Source organism: Ceratotherium simum, chromosome 27 (assembly GCF_057802395.1).
Source record: "Ceratotherium simum simum isolate JZ-2026a chromosome 27, ASM5780239v1, whole genome shotgun sequence".
Lineage (NCBI taxonomy): Eukaryota > Metazoa > Chordata > Mammalia > Perissodactyla > Rhinocerotidae > Ceratotherium > Ceratotherium simum.
This window is the reverse complement of record NC_141926.1, coordinates 3,578,045-3,593,988: the sequence shown is the minus strand read 5'-3', so window position 1 is coordinate 3,593,988 and position 15,944 is coordinate 3,578,045.

The window sequence follows — 15,944 nt, the reverse complement described above, 5'->3', positions numbered from 1 at the left end:
CTCAGAGTGTGTGAGCTCTACCCCAGGGAGGACCCTGTCCCATGGGCTCTGAATGTGAGCTGTACCCCAGGGAGGAACCCTGTCCCACAGGCTCAAAGTGTGAGCTGTACCCCAGGGGGACCCTGTCCCATGGGCTCTAAGTGTGAGCTGTACCCCAGGGGGACCCTGTCCCATGGGCTCTGAGTGTGAGCTGTACCCCAGGGGGACCCTGTCCCATGGGCTCTGAGTGTGAGCTGTACCCCAGGGGGACCTTGTCCCACGGGGCTCTAAGTGTGAGCTGTACCCCAGGGGGACCTTGTCCCACGGGGCTCTAAGTGTGAGCTGTACCCCAGGGGGACCCTGTCCCATGGGCTCTAAGTGTGAGCTGTACCCCAGGGGGACCCTGTCCCATGGGCTCTGAGTGTGAGCTGTACCCCAGGGGGACCCTGTCCCATGGGCTCTGAGTGTGAGCTGTACCCCAGGGGGACCCTGTCCCATGGGCTCTGAGTGTGAGCTGTACCCCAGGGGGACCCTGTCCCATGGGCTCTAAGTGTGAGCTATACTCCAGGGGGAACCCCTCCCAGAGACGTTGCAGCTGTGAGTCCCTAGCAGCTCCCAGCTGGGGGTGGGTGCCACAGCCTGAAGAAGGGGGTCGGGTGGGGTGCCAACAGCACCCCCTGCCTCACCCAGGGAAGCTCCAGCCAGCAGGACCAATCCTGGCTCTCCTGGGAACTAGCGGGTCACCGCCTGGAGCAGAATGATGACAGCATCTGGACGTGAGAGCGCAGAGGAGCAGACTGGCCGTGCTGGAAGCGTTGTGCCCGCGGCACACACGGACCGCGGGAAGCCGAGACCAAACCCCAGCTCCTGGCGAGGGTTCCTTCTCTACCCCTCAGTCCTCTGAGCGTCTGTGCCCGGCTCTGGGCTCTTTGTTTCTAAGCCTCCTCCTTCAGTCATTGTCTGTTTCAGAGAGAGAAATAACCCTCTGTGCGCTGGTATCTGCAAAAGCTTTAGAATTTCCCGAGGAAATAAAATAAGTTTCAGGCCATGAATAGGCTAAGGTGAAGTTCTGCCACGCAGCAGGAGCAGCCCTGAAAGACAGTGCGTTGTTGGATCTAGAACTCAGCAGCAGCGCTGGCTGACGGGCTGCCCTCGCCAGGCCCTTCTGCAGCCATTCTCGGTAAAGGCGTGGGTTAGTGAATTGTGTGTGCGCACACACACACACACACACACGATAAGCCACAGTGTGGAGGGTGGTGACACTCAAAAATGTTCTATCTTTCAAGACATGGATTGCGCTGCAAGAGGCTGATTCTAGCGTTTGCACTTTAGCACATTTTATTTTATTTTATTTTATTTTATTTTATTTTATTTTATTTTATTTTAGTGAGGAAGATCAGCCCTGAGCTAACATCTGCCAATCCTCCTCTTTTTTTGCTGAGGGAGACTGGCCCTGGGCTAACATCCATGCCCATCTTCCTCCACTTTATATGGGATGCTGCCACAGCATGGCTTGCCAAGCGGTGCGTCGGTGCGTGCCCAGGATCCGAACCAGTGAACCCTGGGCCGCCGCAGCAGAGCACACGCAGTTAACTGCTTGCACCACCAGGCTGGCCCCTAGCACAATATTTTAAAGTAGGAAATGGATCTTGGTCCTTTTTTGACGTCGTGGGTCCTGACAGGGTGGCAGGGGTAACGGCCCAGAGAGGACAGCCTGGGGTGGACAGAAAAGCCCAGGAGGGGAGCTCAGGGCCAAGGAGGCAGCCGGCACTGGGACGAACACAGGAATTCACAGTGGGCAGAGCACAGCCCCCGGGGGATCTGAGCCCCAGCCTCTCCAAGGGCATCACTCTCGGGCACAAAGCATGGACACCACTGCCCTCGCCGTGAGCTGCCTGTGCGTCCGACCTCCCAGCTGTCCCAGAAGTGAGTTGCACCCCAAGTTGTGCCCAGTCCCCCAAACTCTCTCTGTCACTTGCTGTTAGCAGGGGTCCACTCAACCCCCCATTCCCATCAGAGACCATGTCTGGGGACCCGCAAGCCATCAGTCAGTGCAGGGTCTGGGTGGCCGTCTGTGTGAAACGATTTCCTGTGGTTTTATCCCAATAATGTGAGTCAGCCTGGGTGACAACATGTACTTCTTGGGCTCATACTTAAGCTACAGGCGGAAGAAAAAATATTCACAAGGTATCTTGGGCAGCCAGCCCAGCTTCCTTGCTCACGTGCTGTGGTGTGTGTGCAGCACACGGCACACGCATGTCCGTGGCTCCTACAGGAGGAGCAGGCTATTCTTGCAAACCGAGGGTTGAATCCCACTGAGAGAAAGTCCCACGGCTGCAAGTGTGGTTCACACGAGGCGTCTGGAAGCCTAGAGACACACGGCCCAGGGGACAGGACTTCCCTTCTTGGCTCCACCTCTTAGTAGCATTCGGTGTCGTGCACGTTTATTTAGCTCTCTGCCCCTCAGTTTTCTCGTCTATGAAAAGGGTGGGCACCCCTGCCTGCCCTGTTGCCATGACATTAAATCAGACCTCTCCAGGCCCATGCGGGAAGCCCTCGGTGACTGCCCCCTGTCCTCCATTCCCTGCTGTCCTTCACGTTGAGGAGCTCGAGGAGACCACACAGGATTCCTATCCTCCCCCCAGACCCCAGACCCAGTGCTCACCACCGCTCCTAGTCACCAGGGTGGGTGCAGAGTGGGCCCAGGTGCTGATGGTGACAATGACAGTTCTCGTCTCTACGTAGCCGTCCTCTACCCCACGCTGATGGGGATTTTGGTCAGGCCAAGACCAACAAGGCAAGTTGCCTGCACTTCTGTTTAGTCTTTGGTATCTCTGGTTTAATTGCTATGAACTAGACACCAATTAACACCCAGTATTTGCACAGTGACCCACAGTTTACAAGCCCCTTGCACCACCATGATCTCCTTGGAGACTTCTGAGACAGGCACAGCCGTCACCCTGCCCTGCCCAGCTTACAGGGATGGGGACAGACCCCGAGATGTATAAATGACTCGTACGATGTGGCTTCGAATCCCTTTTTTCTCATGACGAGCTTCTGGGTCCTGCTCCCCCTCGGGCTGTCACAGATCTCGAATGTCGCGGCCTACCGGTGTCTTTCGCGTAAACACCAAGCAGAGTGGAAGGGAAGCTCGGAACAGTTCCAAACCTGAGCATTTTATAACACGAACACTTTCACCATTGATTTCGAGTGCCTGGGGCAGGGAGACAAAGAGCTATCATTTTCCTTGAACTCAGAGCAAAAGCCAGAGCATCAGGATAGAAACACCTGTGCCTGCCGCTGCGACCCCCTGACCGCCTCCTCCCGCAGGGACGAAGGGCTGGCGGCCGTCTTCATAAAGTGGCCTCTTTAAAGAGGCCTCTTGAGTGTAAGCAGACACAGCACACGTGGACAGCCCACCCAAGTCAGCCTAGCTGCCCAGATCTTTCATTAATATTCGTTCCCAAGCCTTGGAGGGTATTTTTGGTCACAGTGGTTTGGGCTGTGGCCCTGTCACTTGTGTCTGTGTGTGGGGAGGTGGGGCAGATAGCAGGGCTGTAATGTCCATGTTCAAGAGAGCTGGCCCCGAGTGGGTGGGGTTCCAGAATGGACACCGAGCCCACAGTCCAGCCCAGCGGGTCAGTTCACTGCAGCGTCTGTTTATAATGGCCCGAGATTGGTCCCCTGTGCGTTTGAGGACAATATACATATAAATTTTATAAAGTTTTAGCCAAGAAGAGGGTGGGATGGGAGAAGGGAGATCAGAAAGGATGACAGTGCCAGAAGGCTTTGTTGATTTGCTGGGCAAGTGCATGAAAGGTTTTAAATCCAGCCCCTCTAGACAGCTCCCTCTGGGGAATGAGAACAATCTAGAGAGCTGGGGTCCAGCTCCCCTTTCTGTCCATCTCACACAGGAGCAGAGGAGTCATTGATCATGGGTCCCGAACACCCGCCAGCCCGTCCACAACCGCTCCGTGTCTTCCTTGGGGGAGACCACCCCTGCTACCTGGGACCCTGCAGTGGGCAATGGACACAGAGGACTCTTGGCAAGCAGATGTCGCCCGCCCCGGCGAGTGCCCGCCACTTCTTAATTTAGGCACAAAGTGGGATTCCGAATCATGGCTCAGAAGGGTCGGTTTGTTTTTCAAGGGAAAAATGTCCGGGGGGGCTCTCTCTTCTTTTGTACTTTCTCACAACCCTTCTCCGTCCCTGTCGTGTCACATTTCACGACACGTCCCCCTTTGCCGTCACCCGCAGCGTCATCCTCGCTCCCCCCGCGTCAGCTGCTCAGCGAGCCTCCACCAGCGTCACACGCCGCCTGCGGGATGCGGCGACCTCCAGCTCCCTCCTTCAGGGCAGGAAACACTCCACTGGGAGCAGGGCGCCAGCTCTCCCATCTGCTGCTTCCTGATGGCGAGCGCTCCCAGCCCCTCCCCCAGCCATGGTTGCGCCTCGCTGTGGCCAGCCGCCTGGCTGCCTTTGGGAGCGTCCAGAGCGCAAGACGGTTATTCACTCCATGCCCTGGGTGTGTTCCTAAACGCTGTCTCAGTTTGAAAAAATGAATCACACGGTAAATACACTCGGGGAAGTGGCTACCGGTGCTTCTGGCAAACTGAGGGTGTTCTTTTCTGGAAAAAACAGTCTTTTGGAAAGTGAATAATCTCTTCCCAATTTCCTTGATTAGGGAGACAGGTTTCTGCATGTTAGGTTTCTCAAAGGGAGGCAGCCTCCTGGGATTGTGTTCACGATAGAATACGACCATGGTGGCCCTATAATTTGTTGTCCAGGCTGGGCCCGTGAGGATAAGGGAGAACCTCGTCAGTAGATAATCCAGACAGCAGGCGGCAGCTGGACCTGCCCCAGGTCACCCTGAGCTCATGGGTGCTGCTGACCTTCCCTTAGGGTCTGTCTTTGCCACTACTCTCTAGAATCACTTCCTGGGTTCCAGGTCTCTTGGTCTGCAGTCCTGAGGCGGGTTTCTCCCTGTTCTGGGACCACAGTCACGTGACCTGTGCTCAGGACCTCATTGCTGACCTCCGAGGCCACCAGCTCAGCCAACGTGAGATGCAGAGGTCTCTCCGCAGAGCATCTTTGCTTCCGGTGCTGCAGGACCAGGAACGAACATGGCCTTAAAATGACCCATCCAAGCCCACTTCCCTGCCCCTGCCCACCCTCGGTTCACTCCGGGTGAACTTTTCCCATCAGACGGCAACGGTACAAAATGTGTGTCCCCAGCGGCAGGCCTGGGCCACGGCGACCGTGAGCTGGGTGGCTCCCTGTGGTACATCAGGTCACAGATAAAATGTCCTCTGCTGCTGGGGCCACAGAAGGATCTGGGCTCTTCTAGTGGCTGCACCCAAGAAAGCCCCTCCAAGGCCGCTGGCCAGTCCCACGTCCCGAGGGCAGGACTGGGGGTGGGGTGCTGGTTACAGATGCCTCAGGAAGACACAGTCTGAAGGCAACCAGGCGTCCCCCCACCCCTCGCATCTGGGTGAGAGAGAGGCCACGAGGCTGTTCCAGGCCAGGTCAGCTTCCCCAGCCTGACGGGAACCTTCCCTGTGACCTGCTGGAAAGAGGAAGCCTGGGGGGCAAACAGACTGCCCCCGAGGGCATGTCACACACGTGGACAGAGCGGCTTGGCATGCTCACAAATCTTGGGTCTGTGTGGGTCAAGGATGAGCCCGCATCCTGAGGGTCGTGCACATTTCTCGGGGGCCCGGCTGGGAGATCCCTCACAGGGCTTTGTCCTGCAGCTCAGCTGCTGGTCCAGGGAGGGACAGAGAGCCCAGCACATGCTCAGTAGGGAGTCCCCACACCTGAGAGATGACAACCTCCCCACTGTGAACGTGTCCTTCAGAGGGCCCGCCTCCCCTACATGGTCGTCTCCCCTCCCTCCTCTCTAGTTCCACCAGGTTGTCCTGGAGAGGGAGGGGCCTGCACAATAAGATGGCAGCACGCTGGGCTCTTGTTCCCCCCCTGCGGTGGACTGGACTTCCCAGCTCATGGACGGCAGGCATGGCCACGTGGCAGATTTGGCTAGTGAAACAGGCACAATGACAGGGCCCCCCCCCCCCCATTGTCAGCCCCCAGCAGGTTCCATGCCCTTGGCTATGAGGCGGCAATCCCCAGGCAGGGGCTGATCCTTCACCCTGGGTCCCTAACCAAGAGTCATGGCCGACCCACTGCTGACAAGCAATATGGGCAAGAAATAAAGCTTGTGCCCTAAAGCGTGGCGCGTGCGCAGTCTGTTATTGCAAAACGACCTGCGAAAGGCTGACGGAAACAAGGGCTTTTACAGAAAAAGAGACTGAAGTGCACACTAGCACTTGCTGTCTTGTTACTCTGTGCCGGGCGTAGCTGTCAGCACTGCCACCGCCTTCACTGGGTTCAAGGGACGAGGATGGGCCCAGGGACGGCCACCTTCGGCCCTGCAGCTTGTATCTCCCTGTGTGGTGCAGTGCTCTGATACCGGCTCAACACGGGGTTGACATAAGAGAAGCCACATTGCAGAGGGGAAACCATACGGTGACTTGCAAAGACCTCTGACTAACTCTGGACTTTGTGGCCCCTCCCAGCTGCTATAAGTTGATAACTTGGTTCTTTTGAGTTCCTTGGGAATGTGATGACCCCCAGGCAGACAGTCTGTGCTGATAGCCATCATCAATAACAACCGAAAGATCAGGGTAGAGGACACAGAGGTGAGCTGGGTGGCTCCCTGTGGTACATCAGGTCACTGACGCGTATCCAGTAAAACAGAAAACTGCAGGGACTAGGACCAGACAGATCCCCCCAGCCTGGGACCAGATGCCTCCTCCCAGTAATGAGATGGATGCCCCCAGCCTGGGACTGGATGCCTCCCCCTCTCGGAGACCAGCCCTCTATATAACTGGCCTGTAGTCTTTGTTCTGGAAGATGGTTCTTTGAGACATGAGTGGACCATCTTCCCCCTTGCTAGCAAGCTATAATAAACTGCTCTTTCTTTCCTATCATCTTGCCCCTTGACAATTGGCTTTGTTTCGCGGTGAGCAGATGGTGCCCTTTGTGTGGTAAAAACTGCAGTTTCCCTTTGGGAGCTGCCCCCCATCTCCCTGTCAGTGAAGATGGGGTGGTGCCCGCCTGTGCTGGGCTCCAGGCCACGTGGCCTGGCCAAGCAGAGCCGCAGAGCCAGCCGAGAACTCTTCCAGAGCTGCTGGGAGGGAAGGGCGCCCTTTGGCCTCGGGTCGGCCTGGCTAGAGTTGGGCTCCACCGGGAGCACCTGCCCAGGATGAAGGCCCTTGAGGGAGGAGCGGCGCCTGGCGGGCCTAGGGCTCCGTTCTCCCTAAAGGGCCAGATGCTTTACCCGTTACTTGGTTTAGGTTTTGAGGGCCACGTGCAGTCTCTGTCATATATTCTTCTTCGTTTTGCATTTTTACAGCCTTTTGGAATGGTGCAAACGCTGTCAGCTCCGGGCTGTACAGGCTGGACGGGGCCCCTCCCACGGGCCTCCTGCCTCCGTGGGTTGGGAAGGCCCTCGGGTCAGGCCAGGAAGGTGGGGCTCTCGACAACACGTGAGGACAGTGACGCTGGGGGTGTGACCCAGAGCGGCCTCCCCACAGCTGGATGCACCTCAGGGCCCTGAACAGTGACCAGCCCTACCTCCCGGGGCCCTGCCAGTAGCCAAGGCCCCGCTCCCGGCTGCTGGCAGAAGAACCAGCCAGGAGAAGCACGTGCCCCGGTTGCACGGGCCCCATACCCACCCCTTGGCACAACCAGAGAACTGCTCAAGGGCATGGGGCTGTGAGCCAGGCAGCCTGGGAAAACCCCTAAGAGATCACCCGGGGGCTGTGGAGTGCCTGGCAGGGTCCTCGCTGCCCCGTGAATAATTCATGAGCGTGGAGGGCTTCCCAGGCCTGGTGCTGGCTCCTCCACCAGCCCAGACGCCAGACCTGAAGGCCACGTAACAGCCAAGGGGAAGGGGGAGGCAGGGGGTGAGGGGACAGAGCCGGGGGTGTCTGGAGGAGGACACCGAGGGTCAAGGTGGTCCCTGTCTGAGCTGTCCTGGGGGTGGATAGGCTGCTGTTCCAGAGGATCTCCATGGCAACTGGCCAAGATGCAACTGATGAAGAGTGGGGGCCACCAAGGCTGTTCTGGACCTTCGTGGGTAGGAGGGCCCTTTGCCCATGGCACAGAGCTGGTCAGCGCCCAGCCAAGGCCAGAACCCAGCTCAGCGAACTCCAGAATTGGGCGCTGCCCTCGTTTAGGGGAGACTAGTTACATTTCCTGTGAGTCAAACGCAGTGCTGGGGATTATGGGGCCACCAATAGTTGCCAGACCCCTGCCTTGGGGTCTTGCAGTCAAACAGGCTTGGCCCAGGGCTGCAGAGCACGCAGAGAGACCCCAAAGGAGAGCCGCCCTTACAGACCCCACCCACTGCCCCAGGAGGCCTTGGTTGTTTTTTGTTTTCCAGTTCTCGGCTTCTCTCATTGACTCTCAGATCAACTGCTTCGTTTAGGCACATCTACACCATGGAGAAAGTAGAAAGTGCAGCAGTGACAGGGGCTGGGGGAGAGGGAGGGATGACGAGTGGAGCGCAGAGGATGCTTGCTCGGGGCAGTGAAAGTTCTCTGCATGAGACTGTAGTGGTGGCTACAGGCATTACACATCTGTCCAGACCCACAGAATGCACAGCACCAAGAGGGACCCTAACGCAAACCGCAGACCCTTGGTGATAACGATGAGTCAGCGTAGGCCCGTCAGCTATAATGAAGGCACAACAGGGAGGGGTGTGGACAGGAGGGGAGGCCACGCACGTGTGGGGTCAGGAGGAAATGGGGGGAACTCTGTGCTTTCTGCTCAGTTTTGCTGGAAACCTAAAACTGCTCTAAAAAAAAAAGTCTATTAAAAAGACATATGCCTGAAAGTTCTTCAAAATGAATCTTTCCCTAAAAGTTCAAATTTATGTTCATTAAAATCAATAAAAGAAGATCAATAAAATCCCATATATTTAATTTTTAAACTTTGCACACATCCCTCTAGTGATTGCATGATTTGTTCTCAAAAACACCATGCATTTGAAGCACAGTTTTCCACTAGCACCAAGAAGCCCACATTTCTGCCCATCGGCTGCATGATGGGGTCCATACAGGGAGGAGGACGGCCATCAGAGGGCAGGGATGGGTCAGGGCTGCCCAGCTTGGCCCCGCGTGACCTCAATTTTCCCATCTATAAGCTGAGGGGCTGGAGCCTGTGACATCATCACCTTCTCATGGACCAAGGTCGTTTCCACACGGCACCCCAGCTGTGCATTTGTGGCCCTCTCTGGGCGTCGTGTCCCTGCTGGGAGTGAGGACAGCAGTGGCTGTATTGCTGAGTGAAGAGAAGCTTGGACAACGCAGCAGATCTTCGAGAGCTCGCCCCTGAGCTGGACAGCCGGCCAGTCACCGTGCTCGCCCCCTGAGCTCTCCACACACTGACGGAGCACGGACAGGATAGGGCGTCCAAGACCACACAGGCCACTGAAAAAAGGATTCCACAATCGGCAGAGTCAGGGCTTGGCCCGGGGTCCTGACTCCTGGGGATTTAGAGCCTGGCCTAGCACCGGCTGGACACACTCCTCAGCCCGTCGGAGAAACTACAGGCCACATGTTAGGACTGAATTGTGTCCCTCAAAATGGTATGAAGTCCTCACCCTCAGTACCTGTGAATGTGACCTTATTTGGAAACAGGGTCATTCAGACAGAATTCAGATGTAAATAAGGATGATGAGATCACACTAGAGTAGGCTGGGCCCTAATCCGGTGTGACTGGTGGCCTTATAAGAAGAGGAGAAGAGACACAGACACACACAGCAGGGGCGATGTGAAGACACAGGGAGACGGCCACACCCAGGAAGGCACCTTGCCTTCAACACCGGCCACAGGCTCCTTGCCAGCAACACCGGAAGCTGGAAGAGAGGAGGAGGGATCCTCCTCCACAGGTTTCAGAGGGAGCACAGCCCCTCGACACCTTGATTTCAGACTTCTGGTCTCCGAACCACCAGAGGGAGAACGAATTTCTGTTGCTCTAAGCAGCCTGGTTTGTGGTAGTTTGTTCCGGCCGCCCCGGGACACTCACAGACCAAATAGCAGGGCCGAGTGTCACAGGGATGAGGGTGCATGCAGGGGAAGGCTTTTGTTAGTCCCTCGTTTGTTGTCCCTTGTCACAAACTTCATGCAGAGCACGTGTGGGCCACGCTCCACACAGGGTGATGAGGGCCTCGCCCGTCCCTGGGGCTGTGGCCCGGTGTCCAGCCAGCCCTGGGAGGACAGGGGGCCAATGGAGTGCAGAGATGAGTGCACAGGAAGGAGGCGTCTCCACAAGGGCCTGGAGCTCCCACAGGAGGCCCAGAGCTTCCAGGCCCAGGACAGGTGAGGGGTCGGGACTTCCTCCTCCCAGCCTGGCTGCTGCCAGCTGCAGCTGGAATTACAGACCACCTGCCGCCCTGCCCACGCCAGGTGGCCCTCAGGCGACCTCAGGCCCTTCAGCTGGCAGACTTCCTGGTGGGCTAAAGCCCCCGGGAGCACTGAGAGAGATGCCTGACCAGTGATAGGGAGGAGGATGTCACAGAGCTCCTCAATCAAGCTCAGAAGTGGTCAGACGTGGCCGAGGGGCAGACCCTGTGCTGTTCAGGGACCCCACGCCTGCCCTCCTCCGCCAGTGCTGAAACCCTTCCAGCATGCCCAGAGAGGCATGTTGACCGAAAAACTATTACAGACAACAGCTGCCCTTCGTCGGGGGTGGGGTCCCACCAAGAGTTTGTAACGGATGCTGGATGGTCCAACGTGCCGCTGTGACAAGGGGAGACGAGCGGGGCAGAGAGGTTCTCAGGAATCCAGTGAGCGCATTTGAAGGTGAGGAGGGAACGGCTGAGAGGTGTCCATCAAGACTGACCACAGCCCTAGACTGTCAGAGCTGCATGTCACTGCGGTTCAGGGGACATGCACACGCAGACACACACGGGTGCAAGCCGTGAACTCAGCTCGTTAATTCCTCTAAATACGAATCTGAGCGGTAAGCAGGGCATTCCACAAATGCACAGCCTTGACCTTGTCCTGCTGTCATGCTGATATTCCTGTCGGGGAGCCCAGGTGAAGGGGACACACACTCCCTGGATACTTTTTTTGGACCTACCTGTGAATCTATGATTATTTCAAAATAAAAAGTTAATAAAACCAGTACAGGCTAGCGGTGTGACTGTGGGCACGCATTCTTATGGTCGAGTCGGGAACGCAGCGAGAGGTCGATCCATTTCCATCAAGTCCAGAAGAAAATGGTTCCTGATGGACTGGACTCCACGCCAAACGGAGAATCCTCGGTGACAGAACGTCTCACTGCAGGGCCACTCTATCCCGGGGATGGTGATGATTAGTTTCTGCCTGTGTCATTTGATGTGAAAGGATGTTTCTTGGGGGGGGGGGGAGGCAGACCCAGCACCAGCCACATAAGCTTGTGGGGGGACAGAATGAGTTACTGGGCATATGTCCCTCCCCCTCCAGCCTCCCAATTGTCATCAGCCCAGAACTGGAACATTCTGAAGCAGAATGAGGAGACAGAAAAGAATTGAGATGCAGAAAGAAAGGAGAGCATCTGGGCCCATAACACGGAGCTGGGCAGGGGGAGGGCTGCAGAGCCAGCACGTACCGGGTGGGCGAGGGGCAGCTGGATGGGGAGAGGGGCAGAATGCAGGAGCAGGGGAGGTATGTCAGGAAGCATTGCTGTGCGTTATAAAATGGAGCCCCGTTAGCAGTCCGAGATGCACGAGGAGAGACTGGGGTTTCTTTAAAACACTGTTGTTGGCTGGCGTGTACATCTTTGATGAAAACTGTCTGTAGAGACTGGACTGCACGGGGCAGAGGGACGCTTATAAACAGGTTTCACACTAGCTCCAAAATCCTGGGGGTACCAAGTGTTCTTGGCGGGCAAAGTTTACTTTTAGCGCCATTTCTCTGGAATATGAGCCGCACTGCTAGGGCAGATGTTCCGTGATCCTACACCTCTTTGGGGGTGCTCTTCAGTGACAGCTGCACGGGGACCATGTGCGTGGAACCAGGACTCCATGTCTGCCAGAACCTCGGGCTCCCCCTGCGCTCGGGGAGGGGCAGTGCCCCTCGGCCCTCTGGCTCTTCCTCCCGGTCACAGGCCTGGCCCAGCTGCTCGGGGCCGGTTCTCTCCAGCAGGGTGCTTGCAGGAAGCCTGACAGTCCTTCTGACCCACTTGCAGGTTTCTGAAAAGTAGCTGAAAGGGAAGATGCTCTTTCTTGCAGGAACTTAATCCATAATTAGTTTTTTCCTCCTTTGCCAAATCAGGAACGGGAGGGCCTGGAACTCTGGGGAAAGTACAGCTCAGTGTGCAGCTGAACCTGTGAGCCTGGGTGGGGCGGGGTGTGTGTGTGTGTGTGTGTGTGTGTGCACAAGCATGACAGGGAGACAGCCTCTTCATTGAGGATTTGTTTGCATGTCTGTGCTGACTGCGTATCCACCACCAGGACCACTGCAGGCAAATCTGAGAGAGTCACCTGTTTCAGTTCAGCAGAAGAAACAACATCCTAGAAGCTTGAAGTGTATTCCCACAACGGGCCTGAATTATCAGAGGCGGCTGGACATACATTTGCATTTTAATTAGGATTAATGAACCACGCAGGATTCAGGAGGCCATTCTTGCTGTTGGCAGGGGAGTGAAGAGAAAGCTACCATACAGACAAGGGTCCCTCTGCAGTGACCGCGTGTCAGATCTGACCAGCTGGGACCCCACACTTCAGCTCCTCCCACGGGCTTCGGGAAGCGGTCTGCCCTCACAGAAGTGCACTGTGGCAGTTCCTCGGCCCTGTGACCTGAGGCTGCAGTTACACGAAAGCTTGTCCTGTGGGATGTCAATAAATGTGGCATCAAACAAAAAATTCTATGGGTTAAGTGAGTTTGCGGTACACAGAGCTGTGTGTGTTTTGAACTGCAGGACTTCTCAGAGCCTTTAATACACTCATGTCCACTGTGAATCCATGGATTCCTTTGAGCACAGAAGGCTTTCCTTCCAGAAATCTCCTTTGGGATTAGCACAGTATTCCCCTAAACCAGGGAACTGGTGATCAGGACAGGCTCCTGCATGGAGTGATGTGAGCAGGTGAGGGAAGCTCTGGCTATCCCCAGGGGGACAGATGCGTGGTGGTACCACGGGCATGCATGCGCAGAGATGGGGGGTCCTTCAGAACATTTCCACAATTCCGGGGGCGTCTGCTTGAATCTGCTTGACATCAGTGTCCCTGGGTGGTCCGAGTGCCACAGGGAGCAGTTCTCCGCCTGGCGTCTTCGCTGTTGTACGCCCAACACTCGGGCAGTGCCTGGAGCACACGGATGTGCATGCCGCAGCATGCACAAGGGGACGCAAGGTGAGGACATCTCTAAGGAGGAGCCCGTGGCCTGCCCTGCTGGGGATGCCAGAGAGGGCAGAGTACACTAACAACCCTTCCAAGCCAACTACCATGTCCGTACTGGTCAGAAAGCCCTTCTTGAGAGGCAGGATTGTGAAGTTCACGGCACTGGATAAGCACAATAAAGGAAATGCAAAAGATCATTATCATCTACTCAGTGAATCGGGGACCAAGAAGATAGCTGGCTCCTGTGAATTAGAAGATAGGGAATGTTTCCGGGGTGGGGGTGGGGTGCAGGTTTTTGATCTGTTCTGTTTTATTTTGAAGGTCATTTCCTCGTTTTCCCCCAGTGGACCTGGACGCTGATGGTCAGATAGAAGGAGTAGGACTCAGGCTGGAGATCCGGGTCTCAGAACTGGGGAGGCGCCCCTGCCCCGACCCCTCCCCACCACCAGGCAACCAGATCAGCGTGTCCCACGGGGAATCCGCATCAGGGACTCCTCGCTCCCCGTCCCCTGGCCCAGCCCTTGAGAGGTGAAGGAGAACCGCGCCCGGCCCGGCAGGGAGGGTGGCAAGGACTGGGGGACCATTCAGGGCCAAAGGGGAGGAGGAGAAATGGGAGATGGGAGGGAACTGGCAGTGGGAGGGACGACCACGGAGGTGCATGGCGGGAGCTGCGGGCGAGGCTGGCAGGGACACCCAAGGGATCATGGAGGAGTTCACCCAGATGGTGCATGTGCAGCTCGCCTGGCACTACATTGGTTTCTGCGCCTGCTTCCAGGACCCCCTGTCTACCTGGGAGCTGGGAGTCTGGCGCCCACGTTTCTGGAAGGTGAGAATGTCTCTGCTGAAGTTACTTCTCTGACAGCTAGAAAGGGGACCCTGGGAGCCCAGCACTGCCGGATGGAGGGGAGACGCGAACCCTGGGAGAGGAGGCCCGGGTGGCGCCGGAGTGACCAGCTAGTCATTCTTCCTTGTCCTTTGTGGGAGATCAAGATTTGGCCACCCTGAAATATATCTCTTTACCTTGATTGTTTTCTCTGAGGGACATTTGACCTGCCCCACTAACTGCCTAAAGAATTTGACATAGTAACTCCTTCCTGGAACAGATCTTCTATCATGATGGCTATAATGATAATGTAAAACAGATGTTACAATGGGAGAGGCACCAAGCCCCTTTTATCAAAAAACTCTATCTCTCCCTGACCACATCCTCTACAGGTGACCCTGAAAAGAATTGTCTTCTTGCCCTCTGAAGTCCCAGACCACTAACCATGCCTCCAACACCTTCCTTGCCTTTAGCTACAATACTTAAGCAAGCAGCTTAGACAGAGGGACAAATTGCTCATTTCTGAGCTTCTCCCATGTATACATGTTGTTAAACTTGGTATTATTTTCTCCTGCTAACCTGTCTTGTTGATTATTTGGCCAGCCACAAGAACCTTAAGGGAAAGGGCAGAGGGGGCTTCTCCCTCTCTCCTCACACCTTCGTCTTGGAGCTGCCAGGACAGAGCCGTTAGCCGTGACCCAGGCCTGGGAAAGCTCTAGAGCAGGCGGATCTGCGGGAGGCAGGACGTCTGCAGGGACGGCTCATGAAAAGCAACAGGGAGCATCTGGGGTCAGTCTGGAAAGTGGCTCTACTTCACGCTGGTCCCTCCCCCTCCCCACTCGCCCTCTTCAAATGCAGCGATGTAAAAGTAGCGTAAATGTAAAGGTTTCTAGATTTTCCAGTGTTCCGAGAGGAGCTGGAAGTGTGGGTTTCCATGTCAACTTTCCCAGGTGGTCAAGGGAACTGAAGTCCTGGCTCTGTGCTCACCAGCTGTGAGGCTTTGGGCAAGTTCCAGAATCTTCTGGATTTGGCTTGAGATGGGGAGAATGAGGAGGTGAGTTGGGCTGAGAATGGAGAGTTCCGGTCAGACACGTGGGAGAGATGCCCAGGGAGATGTCCAGGGGCTGAGGGCTCCTGGAGCCTGTGCCTCCAGGGCCCTGCTGACTTGCTCTTCCCAGAGCAGCCTGCTCAGTGCACCTGCGTCATCGAGGCCTCCCCAACTCATAGCACAAGCCCTGGGGACCCGCCGTCGCCTCTGCCGCCGGCGTCCATCGTCCATCACGCCATATCTTCCAACCCAGGGTTCTGGCCAAGCCCTCCCGGCACTGAGATTCCAGCTGCTCCTGAGCCGTAGGGGCCCCGTGCCACTGGCTGTGGCGGGAAGCTGCCCTAACACTCTTGTGAGTGGATGTCAGAGGCGTCGTCTGGAGTGGCTGCAGGAGGAGGCCCAAGAACAGCCCTCAGAGCTTCAACCGTGGGTGACCCCACAGGCGGCCGGCAAGGCTTCCTGCCTGGCGCCCTGGCACAGCCCTGGCTCAGCCATGGTGCTGGCCTGGGCTGGGCTGGGCTGATGTGGGAGACATCGGCCCTTCTCCTTCCGCCCAGCGCACACGGAGGCTGTAGCAGCTTGAGCACTTGGCTGCCAGACACAGCAAACAGAAATCAGGACCAGGACACATTTTACTGAGAAGATATTTGTGTTTATCTGAAATTCAGATCTCACTGGGCGTCCTCTGCTTTTCTGGCACCTCTGTC